This window comes from Ursus arctos, chromosome X (assembly GCF_023065955.2).
Source record: "Ursus arctos isolate Adak ecotype North America chromosome X, UrsArc2.0, whole genome shotgun sequence".
Lineage (NCBI taxonomy): Eukaryota > Metazoa > Chordata > Mammalia > Carnivora > Ursidae > Ursus > Ursus arctos.
The window spans coordinates 93268366-93280404 of NC_079873.1; the positions used below are offsets into that span (position 1 = coordinate 93268366).

The 12039-nt window shown below is 51.1% G+C and overlaps 1 long non-coding RNA gene across 1 annotated transcript in view; it reads right to left on the minus strand.

Annotated features, from left to right (window-relative positions):
• LOC123002244 (uncharacterized) overlaps positions 1-8938 on the minus strand; it is a 33175-nt gene extending 24237 nt beyond the window's left edge. Inside the window, exons 1-3 of the long non-coding RNA XR_006411963.2 lie at positions 8816-8938; positions 8554-8629; positions 7188-7403 (exon numbers count right to left, since the gene is read on the minus strand). This is a non-coding gene — a long non-coding RNA (uncharacterized LOC123002244). The remainder of the gene's footprint in view (positions 1-7187; positions 7404-8553; positions 8630-8815) is intronic.
• Between the last annotated feature and the right edge of the window lie 3101 nt (positions 8939-12039).

Genomic DNA, 12039 nt, shown 5'->3' on the forward strand with positions numbered 1-12039 from the left:
ATCTTTGAGCACAGTTGGACAGGGAGGCGCACTGGCTAGAAGAAGGAAGAGTTGCTCACTCACTCATTTCGCTGGTCATTCATTGGCAGTGACCTGAACAGCAAGTGCTCTCTGAAGCCCGTGACTACTCATTTGCAACTACAGCTTGTCCTGTCAGGAGGCCCTGAGGTGAGACAATTACCTGAAGTCCCCCCAAATGTATAAGCTGTCTCCTGGGAGACCAGAGGGTCTGAGGGGTGGGGGTGGGTGTGGGAGGCCATGTTTGGTTGTTAACTTCCAAGGCCTAGTGCAGGGCAAGCAACTAGAGGTAAGACCTGAAAAGTCAGATACCAGGTAGACACTAGGATGGAGGTAGGACTGAAAAGCAGGGGTGGCAGCAAAGTGAGAACGTCCTATTACCTTGAAAAGGGCTGGGGTAGGGAAGTTGTAACCATAGGCCTCAGGGTTCATGGGCAGATCATGGTGGGTTAAAGCCATGGGGACCTGGATGGAAGCTACAGTTTTCTGGTGGGGCCTAGCTAGACAGGGCCTTGTCCTTGGGGAGTTTGAAGTCTAGCAGGGCCTGTCCCTCATATAAAGAAATCCAGACCTAGCCCGGGTGCCTCCCAGCCCTGGGTCCCCAAAGACCACGACAGTTTTGCTAGAAAAGGTCAGTGGGTTACAGGGAGCCCTGGGGCGTGTGAGGGATGCTAGCTAGTGTCACTGCTCCCCGCTCCCCCGAGAGTTAGCTGCACGTGAGCTTCAAGTCATTGTCCTCACAAGGGAGATTCGTCCACATTCTCTCATGGAGTCTTCACAGCGGCTAAGGAAACATACTTGCCAAGTCGGGCTGGCTTTGCTCTCGAAAGTCTACCGACAGAGGCACCGTGTTCCCAACAACTGAGATAATAAGACCACCAGTGCCCAGAAGGCACTTAGGGGAAGAAACATTCCAGTTTCACCCTGGCCCACGGAGCTTGACAATACGACCTGAGCCCATCAGTTTCCTGTGCGTCATTCCTGTCAGCAGGAGTCAGAAGAGCCCAGAGGACCCATGAATCAGATAAGATTTCTGATACTTTTAAAATCTCTTCCGTTGTATGAAAAAGACAATAAACCCTTACAATCCTGAGGGAGAGAAAGGGAGCCCTTCCAAGGTCTTTTTTTTTTTTTTTAACAAGGCCGGCATCCCACTGAGCATTGTTCTTCACGCAAAGTGCTATGTGTGTGCTTTACACATATTATCTCCCCTAATTCTTACAACAGCCCTAGGGCAGAGGTGTTATATATAAGTAGGCCCACTTCACAGAGAGGTTGGATGACTTGCCCAAGGCCACACAGCTAATAGGAGGCAGAGCCAAGATTCAGAGCCAGGGCTGCGGAACTCAGAGACCCAGGCTTTTAGCAGCTGGGCCTGCATTTCTCAAAGCGGGAGCTCAGACCCAGGAGCAGACCCTTAGGCCTCACCCTCAGCCCCATTGACTCAGGATCCTCAAGGGTGGGCCCAGGAATCCCAGTACTTAACACCACACACCGGCTCTGTGGAGGGGGAGGGTGGGCAGTGTTCTTAGGCACAGGGAAGCTTTCGGCCCCGGTTGACACTCTGCTGCCTCCTGAGTTTGGCACAGGGGACAGACGAGAATGCTCAAGGCTCCGTGTCAGACCCGATGATACTCAGCGATCTTCCCTGCATGTCTGCCGCCTGGTCCTGGTCACTGAACACCGGGGCTCTTTCAGTCGGACCCTTCACCTGGATCACAGACTCCAGGCCTTTATGGGATCATATACCCCTCTGAGAACTTGTCGAAAACTCTGAATCTTCCCCTCCTCTCCCTCCCCCCCACCTCCACCCTAAGAAACATACACACAGGGGCCTGCACTTTCTTTGGTGGCCCCCTCACAAAATGCTCACACACACACACCCACCCCTTTGCAATTTTCAGGGAATACACAGATCACCTAAGCTCCTTTATGAACGGCCTGTCTCCTCAACCCAAGAACCCCACATCATAGAAACTTCTGATATAGAAATCTAGATACAGACTAGGCACTGTGGTTGTGTTTTCTTCTAATCCCCTGTGTTAGAGATACACACCAGAGTGTTATAGGTAAAATGATATGTTGTCTGCAATTTGTTCTAAAATACTGCCAGTTACATGGGGGTGAGGAGTACAGGGAGCGGCAGGACAGCTACAAGATGGGCCATGAGCTGTTCATTGTTGAAGCTGAGAGATGGGCACATGGGGATTCATTCCACTGTCCTCTCTACTTTTGTATATGTTTAAAAATGTCCATTATAAAAAGCTATCAGCAATTAGGTTGAATTACATGTTATATGAGTTATATCTCAATAAAGCTGGAGGTTTTTTAAAGATTTTTTTTATTTGAGAGAGAGATGATCAGAGGTGAGGAGCAGAGGGAGAGGGAGAAGCAGACTCCCCACTGAGCAGGGAGCCCAACGTGGGGCTCGATCCCAGCACCCTGAGATCATGACCTGAGCCAAACCAACTGAGACATCCAGGCACCCCTGGAGCTGTTTTTCTTGTTTTTTGTTTTTTAATTAACTTCCTGTTCTGGACCTGTGTAAATCTGCCAATGGACACACCCAAGGCCCAGAAAGAATCACTTACTTTCCTGATTGCTGTTCTTTAAAGTCACAGCAACAATCAAAACCGCTTGGTCTTGCTAAGGTGGCAGGAACCACTCCAAGCAGGCCTCACCGGAGGGTTGAGAAGATTAGTTGCTGTATATGAAGGACCACAGGCAAGAGGCCTAATCACCTCTAATAATAGGCATTACTCTGCTGATAATGAGCCCAATGATGATAATTATCACTTACCATCCACGCTCAGAGCACTTTACAAAGAGAAACTTCACTGAGAATAACCAATACCCTCTCTCGAGAGGCCAAAAAATGTAGCAGACATCCCACTAACAGGTCTACTTCCCTGCTGTGTAAAGCCTGGAATAAGAAAGAAGTTTCCAGAATGGATTTTAAGAGGAACAGTTCTTAAAGCTAGCCATCGGTGATGAGTTTTGTTAACAAGACGGGCACCAGAATAAACACCAACAGGTGTTCTAGAGAGGACGCTATGGGGGTGGAGGGTAAGGAGTGACGTCAGTGCTTAGAGACAATCACCTGCAGAGTCCCCTCATTCCCCTTCGTGGGTAAGCCTAAAGAGGCCTTCTCCCATGCACCCCCAGAATACTGTAGCTCCTGCTCGGGAAGTGACCAACCCCCCCCTCCCCAGCAATCACAGACTTGGCCTAACCACACCTTCCCTTTTTACAGCATGTGTCCCTCTGCCTCTGGAACTTCTTTGTAAAATAGAGATGACCGTGGTCTCTACCTCAGGGGGTGGACGTGAGGCTTCACTGAGATTATCTAGGTAAAGCCCTCGGAGTGGGGCCTGGGCACAGAATGAGCCCTCGAGCCCTCGAGCCCTCGGCAAATGGTAGTACTTCTCATTAATGGTGTTTGCTTTGGATGGCTGCAACACCAGCAGAGCCATTCCTTGGATATAGCAGAGCGATCATCCCCCTGAAATACATTTTCCTCAAATTCCATCTGGATGTGCACTAGGCCAGAAGGGAAACAACCAGAAGGTCACTCGCCCCACCCCGAGTCTTCGCCCGGGGCCGGCCATTCGTTGGCCAACACTACAAGTATGGCGACCTGAACTCTTGTTTCCTCCCTCTCCTGAACCCTACTCCTTTTCAATTCTTTTGCTTTAGTTTTGTTTTTAATAACTTTGATTATGTCTTTAAACAGTTTCTCTATCCAGCAGGACATGAAGGCATTTTTAACCAACCCGACCCCCTAAGGGTGCCCTCTACAGTCCAGCTGGACTTCACCACTGGAAGGGAAGCCCTGCAACCTGCTCTTAAACACACACCCTGCTTCTTAGTTTGATTTCCGGTGCGTGGTACTTAATAAGGGTAACCCTTTAACAAACAAGACCGTAAGAAACCTCCACAGCTTCTGGGAAATAAGCACCATGTAGCATTTGATTTTTCCCTAAATAGAATCTTGAGTGCCTCTTAGATGCATTTTTTAAGATTTTATTTATTCATTCATTTTAAAGAGAGAGAGCGCACGCACGAGCTGGGGGAGGTGCAGAAGGAGAGGGAGAGGCAGACTCCTCGCGCTCAGCGAGCCTGACGCGGGGTTTGATCCCACAACCCTGAGATCAGGACCTGAGCCAAAATCAAGAGTCAGACACCCAACCGAATGAGCCACCCAGGAGCCGCGCTCTTGGATGGATTTTTAAAAATAAAAACAAACCTTTCTTGAGTGGATGTAACAAAAACCGTAAGGAGGGAGTAACCAGCCAGCTCAAAGTGAGTCTAGCTACACAAAAACACAGACCCTACTGCCATTGGTCACTGCCACACTCCTCCGGGACCCTGCAAAGAGCCACAGGCTTTTGGGGCCTGGTGAGCAGAGGTCAACAGATGACAAATTGTGTGTGGCCCAGAGTCTGAAGAGCCTGTTAGCATCTCTCCAGCAATAACCCTTCTGGGTGACACTGGCCTCATTGTTCTCCTGGTGGCCTTGTTCTGCCCGGGACCCAGGGTTTCAGGGGCAGGCTCTGGCTGTCTTGGATGCAAGGCTTGCTTGTGAAAGGCCACAAATGGGAAATGGTGGCATACACACTCTGGGCCGTACTTTCAGAGGGGCACTTGACGCCTCTGCCATCTGACCGCTGCAGGAGCAGAGCAGTGAGCCCAAGGAGCCGCCCGCCACCAACTTACTGCCCGCCCCACAGACCAATGCCTCTGGATCTCCTCTTATATCCCTGTCTCTCTACCCCAGCCTGATGCCAGATGCCAAAGCAACAGACACACCGTGGGGCAAAACCAGGAACCCATGTGCTAGCAGGGCAGCCCGTTCCTCTGGGCAATCTGGAGCCAGCTGCAAATGTGGGGGGTCATGAGGGAGGGCACAGAGCTGGGCAAGAGATGTAGCCAAGTCCACCTTTTCTTAGGCACGTGAGATCCTCACGCTTCGCGAGTCACTGCGATGACTTTCAAAGCAACTATTCTAGACTGGCTTCACTCCGATCCCCAAATCTCTGTTGCTAACTGCGGTGCACACGAGGAGATCGTGCTGGTTTTTGCTACGAGTGTAAGTCAGGAGTGGATTGCAAAGGCATAGTATGCTGTAATCAACTCGGAGACTGAAATATAAAAATATTTCCATTGCTAGACCTGACTCAATGAATGGAAACCGTCTTGGCCAGCAACTTCAAATAACCAGCAATTTTGTCCTGGCTTGTCCCCAGCCCCTTAGAGAGAAATGAGCCAAATCCCCAGATGGTGGGGAACATTTTATAGTGGGGAATGCTTGGAGCACATCCGTATTCAGCCCAGTCTCCTCCCGCTCTACCTCTGGTTCTTGGCCATGGTCGTCAAACTCTAGAGGGCACTGAAGTCACCTGGGTGCCTGTTTAACAGCTGAAGTCTCAAGGTCGCCTCCGGTCACTTGACTGGGTAGTTAGCTAATATTCAGGGAACATCTGCTATGTGCCAGGCACTACTGTAGGCACTAGAGATCCCACAGGGAGTCCCCGTCCATGGGAAGCTTACAATCTTTTTTTTTTTAAGACTTTATTTACTTATTTATTTATTTATTTATTTGAGAAAGCGCGAGTGAGGGAGCACAAGCAGGAGGGAGGGGCAGAGGGAGAGGGAGATGGAGAAGCAGGCTCCCCGCTGAGCAGGGAGCCCAACATGGGGCTCAATCCCAGGACCCTGGGATCATGACCTGAGCCAAAGGCAGACGCTTCACCAACTGAGCCCCCCAGGCGCACCAAGAAGCTTACAATCTAATATCCCATCATGGATGGCATAGACAAGAAATAAAGAAGTTAAGGGGCGCCTGGGTGGCTCAGTCATTAGGCGTCTGCCTTCGGCTCAGGGCGTGATCCCGGCGTTCTGGGATCGAGCCCCACATCAGGCTCCTCCACTGGGAGCCTGCTTCTTCCTCTCCCACTCCCCCTGCCTGTGTTCCCTCTCTCGCTGGCTGTCTCTATCTCTGTCAAATAAATAAATAAAAATCTATAAAAAAAAAGAAATAAAGAAGTTAATTGCAAATATCCAGGAGTGCCATGAGGTACACACCATATGGATGTGACATGGAGAGACCAGGGTGGGGTTGCGATTTTAAAGAGTGTGACCAGAGCAGGCCTCTCTGAAAAGGTGACATTTGACTGAGGCCTGAGTGAACAGAAGGAGGCAGCCATGGGAAAGGCATTATAGCAGAAGGAAGGGCAAGAGCAGAGACCCTAAGCGAATGAGACAGGGCTTGATTCACTCAGGGGCAGAAGGACAGACAGACAGAAGGCCTCAAGAGTCATTGTCAGTGGATCTTAGAAAAGGGCCAAGAAGCTTCATTTTCAACCAAAGCTCCCAGCCCACCCCAGGTGATTCTGAGCTGTAGGCCCAGTTGAGAAACCCCAGACTACACTGTCACTCAGAAGCCTGACCCCAAGGCCTGCAACGTCGCCTCAATTTAGCAGGCTTGTGCTAATCATTGTTCACTAAGAAGGGAAAGATTCCCCAAAGTAATTCCACTGGAAAGTTCCTTGGGAGAAAGACAGCGTCTGTCCATTTCATAGCCATGGTGCCTAGAACCGTGCCAGGTACACACTGATATCTGGTGAATGAAACGAACGAGGGGTGGCTGGCCACCACAGCTCCTGGTGCTCTGAGAACTCATTTTCAGTGAACCTGAGTTTTACTCAAACAAAAATTTCATAAACGCCGAATTAAAAAGCGGCTTTCTCCTGCCCCCTAGTTACTGAAGAATGCTTTGTGAGATACCCCCACTTTCCGAGCAGCCACGTCCAGTATAATCTCTACATTTTGAGGTAGGGGCTCTGTCTCACCACGGGGGCTCTGGGGGCTTAGAGAAAGGACTGGTTGAAGGGGCTAAGCTCACACTTGGAACCAACCAGCCAGGGCCTCAGCCACGGGGCTATGAGGAAGGCGGGCATGTGAATTCCTTGATGCCAGCTGCCACCTACAGGCTGCCGGGAGTGTGGCGGATTCCCTCGGGAGCCAGGGCTGGGGCTGCTGTGGGGGCCTCCCCAAGCCGTGGGAAGCCTCAGCATGATCCGGTTGGGGACAGTTGGGGATGTAGGGTCAAGGCCATGTGTGGGGGCCTCCCACCTGCCCCTTTACGCATCCCTCTCAGCACCTCTTACCTCAGGCATCTGGGACCGTTGGGATCACTTAAGCTGGACTCATGATGGCAGCTGGCCCAGACACAGGCCCGCCATACGCAGGTGGGGTTGTGAATCTGAATCCCAGATCTCTTCCTCTCCCTCCTGCCTCCTTTGCCAAACAACACCTTCCTGTGGAGACTTCTACTTCCGGGAAGATGGAGTCGATGTCCTTTTCTCCACTCCTCCCTTCCCTCTCTGAAAGGCCCCGTAAAGAGGATCAAGAGACAAGCTACTGAGTGGAAGAACATATTTACAAACCACATATCCAACACAGGACAAGTAGCTAGAATATATAAAGAACTCTCAACCCCAGCTGCAGGAAAACAAGAAATCCAATTAGGAAACAGCCAAATAACACGAACAGACATTTCAGCCAAGAGAATATAAAGACGGTCCATAAGTACTTAAAAACATGTTCGATATCATTGGTCATTAGGGAAATGAACATTAAAAGCACAACATGATATCTATCAGGGTAAAGTAAACAACAAAATGGGGCACCTGGCTGGCTCAGTCCATAGAGCATGCAACTCTTGTTCTTGGGGTCATAAGTTCGAGCCCCAGGTTGGGGGTAGAGTTTACTTTTTAAAAAAACAGCAACAACACCAAATGCTGGTGAGGATTTAGAGAAACCAGGCCATTCCTATGTTGCTGGTAGGGTTGTAAAGTGGCATGGCCGCTCTGGAAAGAAGTTTGGCAGCTTCTTAAAAAAGTAAATGTGTGGGGGGCGCCTGGGTGGCACAGCGGTTAAGCGTCTGCCTTCGGCTCAGGGCGTGATCCCAGCGTTCTGGGATCGAGCCCCACATCAGGCTCCTCCACTATGAGCCTGCTTCTTCCTCTCCCACTCCCCCTACTTGTGCTCCCTCTCTCGCTGGCTGTCTCTCTCTCTCTGTCAAATAAATAAATAAAATCTTTAAAAAAAAAAAAAGTAAACGTGTGGGCACCTGGGTGGCACAGTCGGTTAAGTGTCTGATGCTTGATTTCAGCTCAGGTGATGATCTCAGGGTCATGGGAGGGAACCCTACGTCGGGCTCCTTGGGGGCTCCTTGCTGGGCCTGGAGCCTGAATGGAATTCTCTCTCTCCCTCTCCCTCTGCCCCTCCATCTCCCCCCCCCCCACACATGCATGCATACTCTCTCTCTCTCTAACAAAAAAAGTAACCATGCAACTACCATATGATCCAGCAATTATATTCTTGGGCACACATCCCAGAGAAATGAAAACTTACGTCCACACAAACACCTGTCCACAAACGTTCACAGCAGCTTTATTCATAATAACCAAAAGCCAGAATGGGCCCAGATGTCCTCCCGCAGGTTAAGCAAACAGTGTGATACATCCTTACCGTAGAAAACCACTCAGCAACAAAAAGAAATCAAGTCTTGACACATTCAACAGCCTGGATGAACTTCCGGAGAACTCTGTTGAATCAAAAAAAGCAAAGGTTACATACTCTGATTTTATTCAGATAACCTTCTTAAATTAGAAGAATGGAGAACAGATTAATGGTCGCCAGAGTTGAGGAGGAGGGGTGAGGTGGAAGGAGGTGGCTATGGCTGTAAAAAGGCAACAGGACTGATCCATGTGGCAATGGAAATGTTCTGTACCTTGATCACGCTATGTCCACACCTGGTTGTGATTGCGGGCTATAGTTTTGCAAGAGGCCACCATTGGGAAAACCTGGATAAAGGGTACTTGCTCTCTCTGTGTACTGTTTCTTACAATTGCATAAGAACCTAGGGCAAGATAAAAAGTTTAATTGCAAAAGAAAAGACCTGGGGCACCTGGGTGTCTCAGTCGGTTGGGCATCTGACTTCAGCTCGGGTCATGATCTCTGGGTCCTGGGATGGAGCCTCTGTCCTGCTCCCTGCTCAGCCTGCCGCTTCTCCCTCTCCCTCCGCTCCTCCCCCTGCTTGTGCTCTCCCTGTCTCTCTCAAATCAATAAATAAAATCTTTTTTAAAATCTCCAAAACTTATTAAAAAGAAAAAGAAAAGACCTTTCTGTTTATCTGTTTATCCCCTTCTCTTGGGCCCCACTACAGTAATCCATGCAGGGGTGCTGGTGGATAGTAAAGACACTGATGTTATCCCCACTTCTTACCTACTTCAACGGGGGTTTTCTGTGATCATAGAAGGGCCACGTTTTGTAGAAGAAATTGCCTTGAATTTAAAATCAGGTTCCCTTGAGGCCTGGTCTTCACAGGCTTTGTGACCTCAGACAAATTGCTTGGCCTCTCTGAGATTCCATCTCATACCCTGTAAACAAATTTTATAGAGTAAATGAAAAAATGAGAACACGTGGTAAATTGTAAAGCAGTACACAAAAGAAGGTCTTTTTCCTGGTCTTCCTCCTTCCCTGTCCTTATTCCTTCCAGTTAGAGGAAAGGACTACATCTAGAGGAAGTCTTATGTTTTCCTGTATTCCCAGGGCTTAGCCCAAGTCCCTGCCCCAGGAGGTGCTTGGAAATTGCTTGCTCATGCTGCTAATGGCAGAGTGTTTAAAGCCAGGGGTTAGCTCCAATGGGGGAGAAGGAAGGTTCAGCCCCCCAGTGGGACACAGGCCTTGGCTGTGTCTTCAGCTGAGACTTTGAAGAGCGCTTGGTAGCGTCCCATGTCAACAGCTCCCTGCCCCGGGAATACTTTCACTCAGAGACATCATGGGACAGAGAGGCAGCCCAGCTGCCAGTTTGGGGGGGGGGGGTGCAGAGAGGACTGGAGAGAAGAGAAGCTTCTCCCTTGGATCAAGAACTTTGCTATTCCTTACCACCTTTACTCCTCCCCACGCTTTTGAGGCAGGCAGAGCAGGGAGCAACCCTGCTCTTCACGCGCAAACCCTGAAGGGAGACAGGGCTGAGGCCTGCCCAAGGTTCACACGATGATGAGTCAGGGGCACAGCTGGGGCCAGACTCCCGAGCCAGAGATTTTCCACAGCAGGGATGGTGTCCAAATAGAAAAACTAAGACAAAGAAAATGCAGCTCTTCCCTGCCCCAACCTGGAGCCTCTCCTGAGGGAATTTCGGCCAGGCGTCGCCATGTCTTTCCACCCAACTTGCTTTCTGAGGGAGCTGCTGTCACAGCAGGCCTGGCGGGGTGCTGTCCTGGGAGATGGCTTCCCTCCCTTGAGGCTCTGAGCTTTCAGTGACCTATTTAAAGACAGAGAAACCAGTTTGGGGTTTGGGACTCTCCGGGTGCCACTCACAGGGAGCTCCCCAGGGCCTTCCTAGGCACCTCTCACTGCTTCTCCTCAGTGGTGACCGCTGAGGGTGGGGTAGGGAGGGCACTTTTCTTCTTACCTGGCCCTGAAATCCCAGAGTGTCCTTAGAAACTCACTCAGAGACTGAAGAGAACAAGCCAGGGCCTTTCTGGAAGGCAGGCTGAGGGAGGGATAGCCGTCCCGTGCACACACACACACACACACACACACCCGCAATCTGGATGCTTTCCCCAAGGGTCCCTTCTCCCCATGGCCACCACCACCAGGTCTCTGAGAAGACTGAAATGGGAAAACGGACAAGCTGCCCCGGGAGGGGAGCACCGGAAGCCATGGGCTTGGATTCATTCACCCATTCGCAGGTTGCCAACTTGGAAAGCAGAGAGGCGGCTGGGAAGGTTTGAATTGGGGAGTCGCAGGGGTGGGGCTGCAGGGAGGATGTGGGAGCAAGCAGGGTCCCCGGGGAGGGGGGTGGCCCTGCTCCTGCCCTCAGGTTGCTCTCCGTCTGGGACCAGGGGCCAGAGCTCCCAGGGAAGGCTCGAGACAGGAGGTATGCATGCTCAGGCCAGCCAGTCTTGGCTTCCGGGCAACTCGAGGGATGTTTCTGGCAGCCTGCCTAACCATTCATTTGTTCATTCATTCATTCACTCATTAACCATTCCCTCACTTCATAATATTCATGAAGTACCCGTTCTGCGTTGGGCACTGGAGGGACAGTGGTGGGCAGGGCAGGCTCTGTGCCTTCTGGAGCTTACAGCCTGAGGGGGTCCGAGGGGGTGGGAGACCCCTTCAGATAGGGTAGTTGAAAGAGGCCTCTCATTATCATGAGGCCACACCCTCCTTCTTCAAGATCTGCAGATGCTTTCCAGTCAGGGCTGCCAAACCTGAAATCGCAGTGTCCTGTAGAAACTGCCAACAGTTTGCAGACATATAAGACTCAAAAATGGGTCCCTAGCACCTCATAAAAACCTTCTCCCTTCGCAGGGCCTCTCACCCGTAGAGGAAGGTTTGAAGAGGGAGGAAAGAGGCAGGCGAGGCTGCGGTGGGGTCCCTTGAACAGCCGGCCAGGGGCGTGGAGCCGAGTGTCCCTCAGTAATCTCCTCCCCCAAAGAGCTCTGAAAGGCCCTCCCTGTCTTTTAAAGTCACAGCAACTCAGGGCCGGTCGGTTCTACTTCCCCGCATTCACGGACTCAACAAGGAGCCGTTGCTCAGCCACGGCCATGGCCACGGCCATGGCCATGGCCATGGAGATCGTACACTCCTCTGGAGGCTGGCGATCCAAGGGTCAACCAGACAGCCCCGGGCTCTCGGGGAGCTTCCAGTCCGACCAATGGATGCGACAGGGATGAATTCATTTCATGAATAATGCATCAATTACAGTTCTGCTAAATACTGTGAAAGAGACCAAGAGGAAGTCCCTCGTTCAAGGCAGGGCTCAGGGAAGACTTTCCTGAGGAGGTGCAACTCCAAGGATGAACAGGATTTGGCCGGGCCGAGAGGCAGGAGAGGAGGAAGAGCTGTCTTACAGAGGACATGGCAAGGGGGAGCCCGGAGGCCACGTGGCGGGGTCCTTTCAATGAACACAAAGCAGGCCAGGGCTGGAGGCTGAGCGAAGTCAGG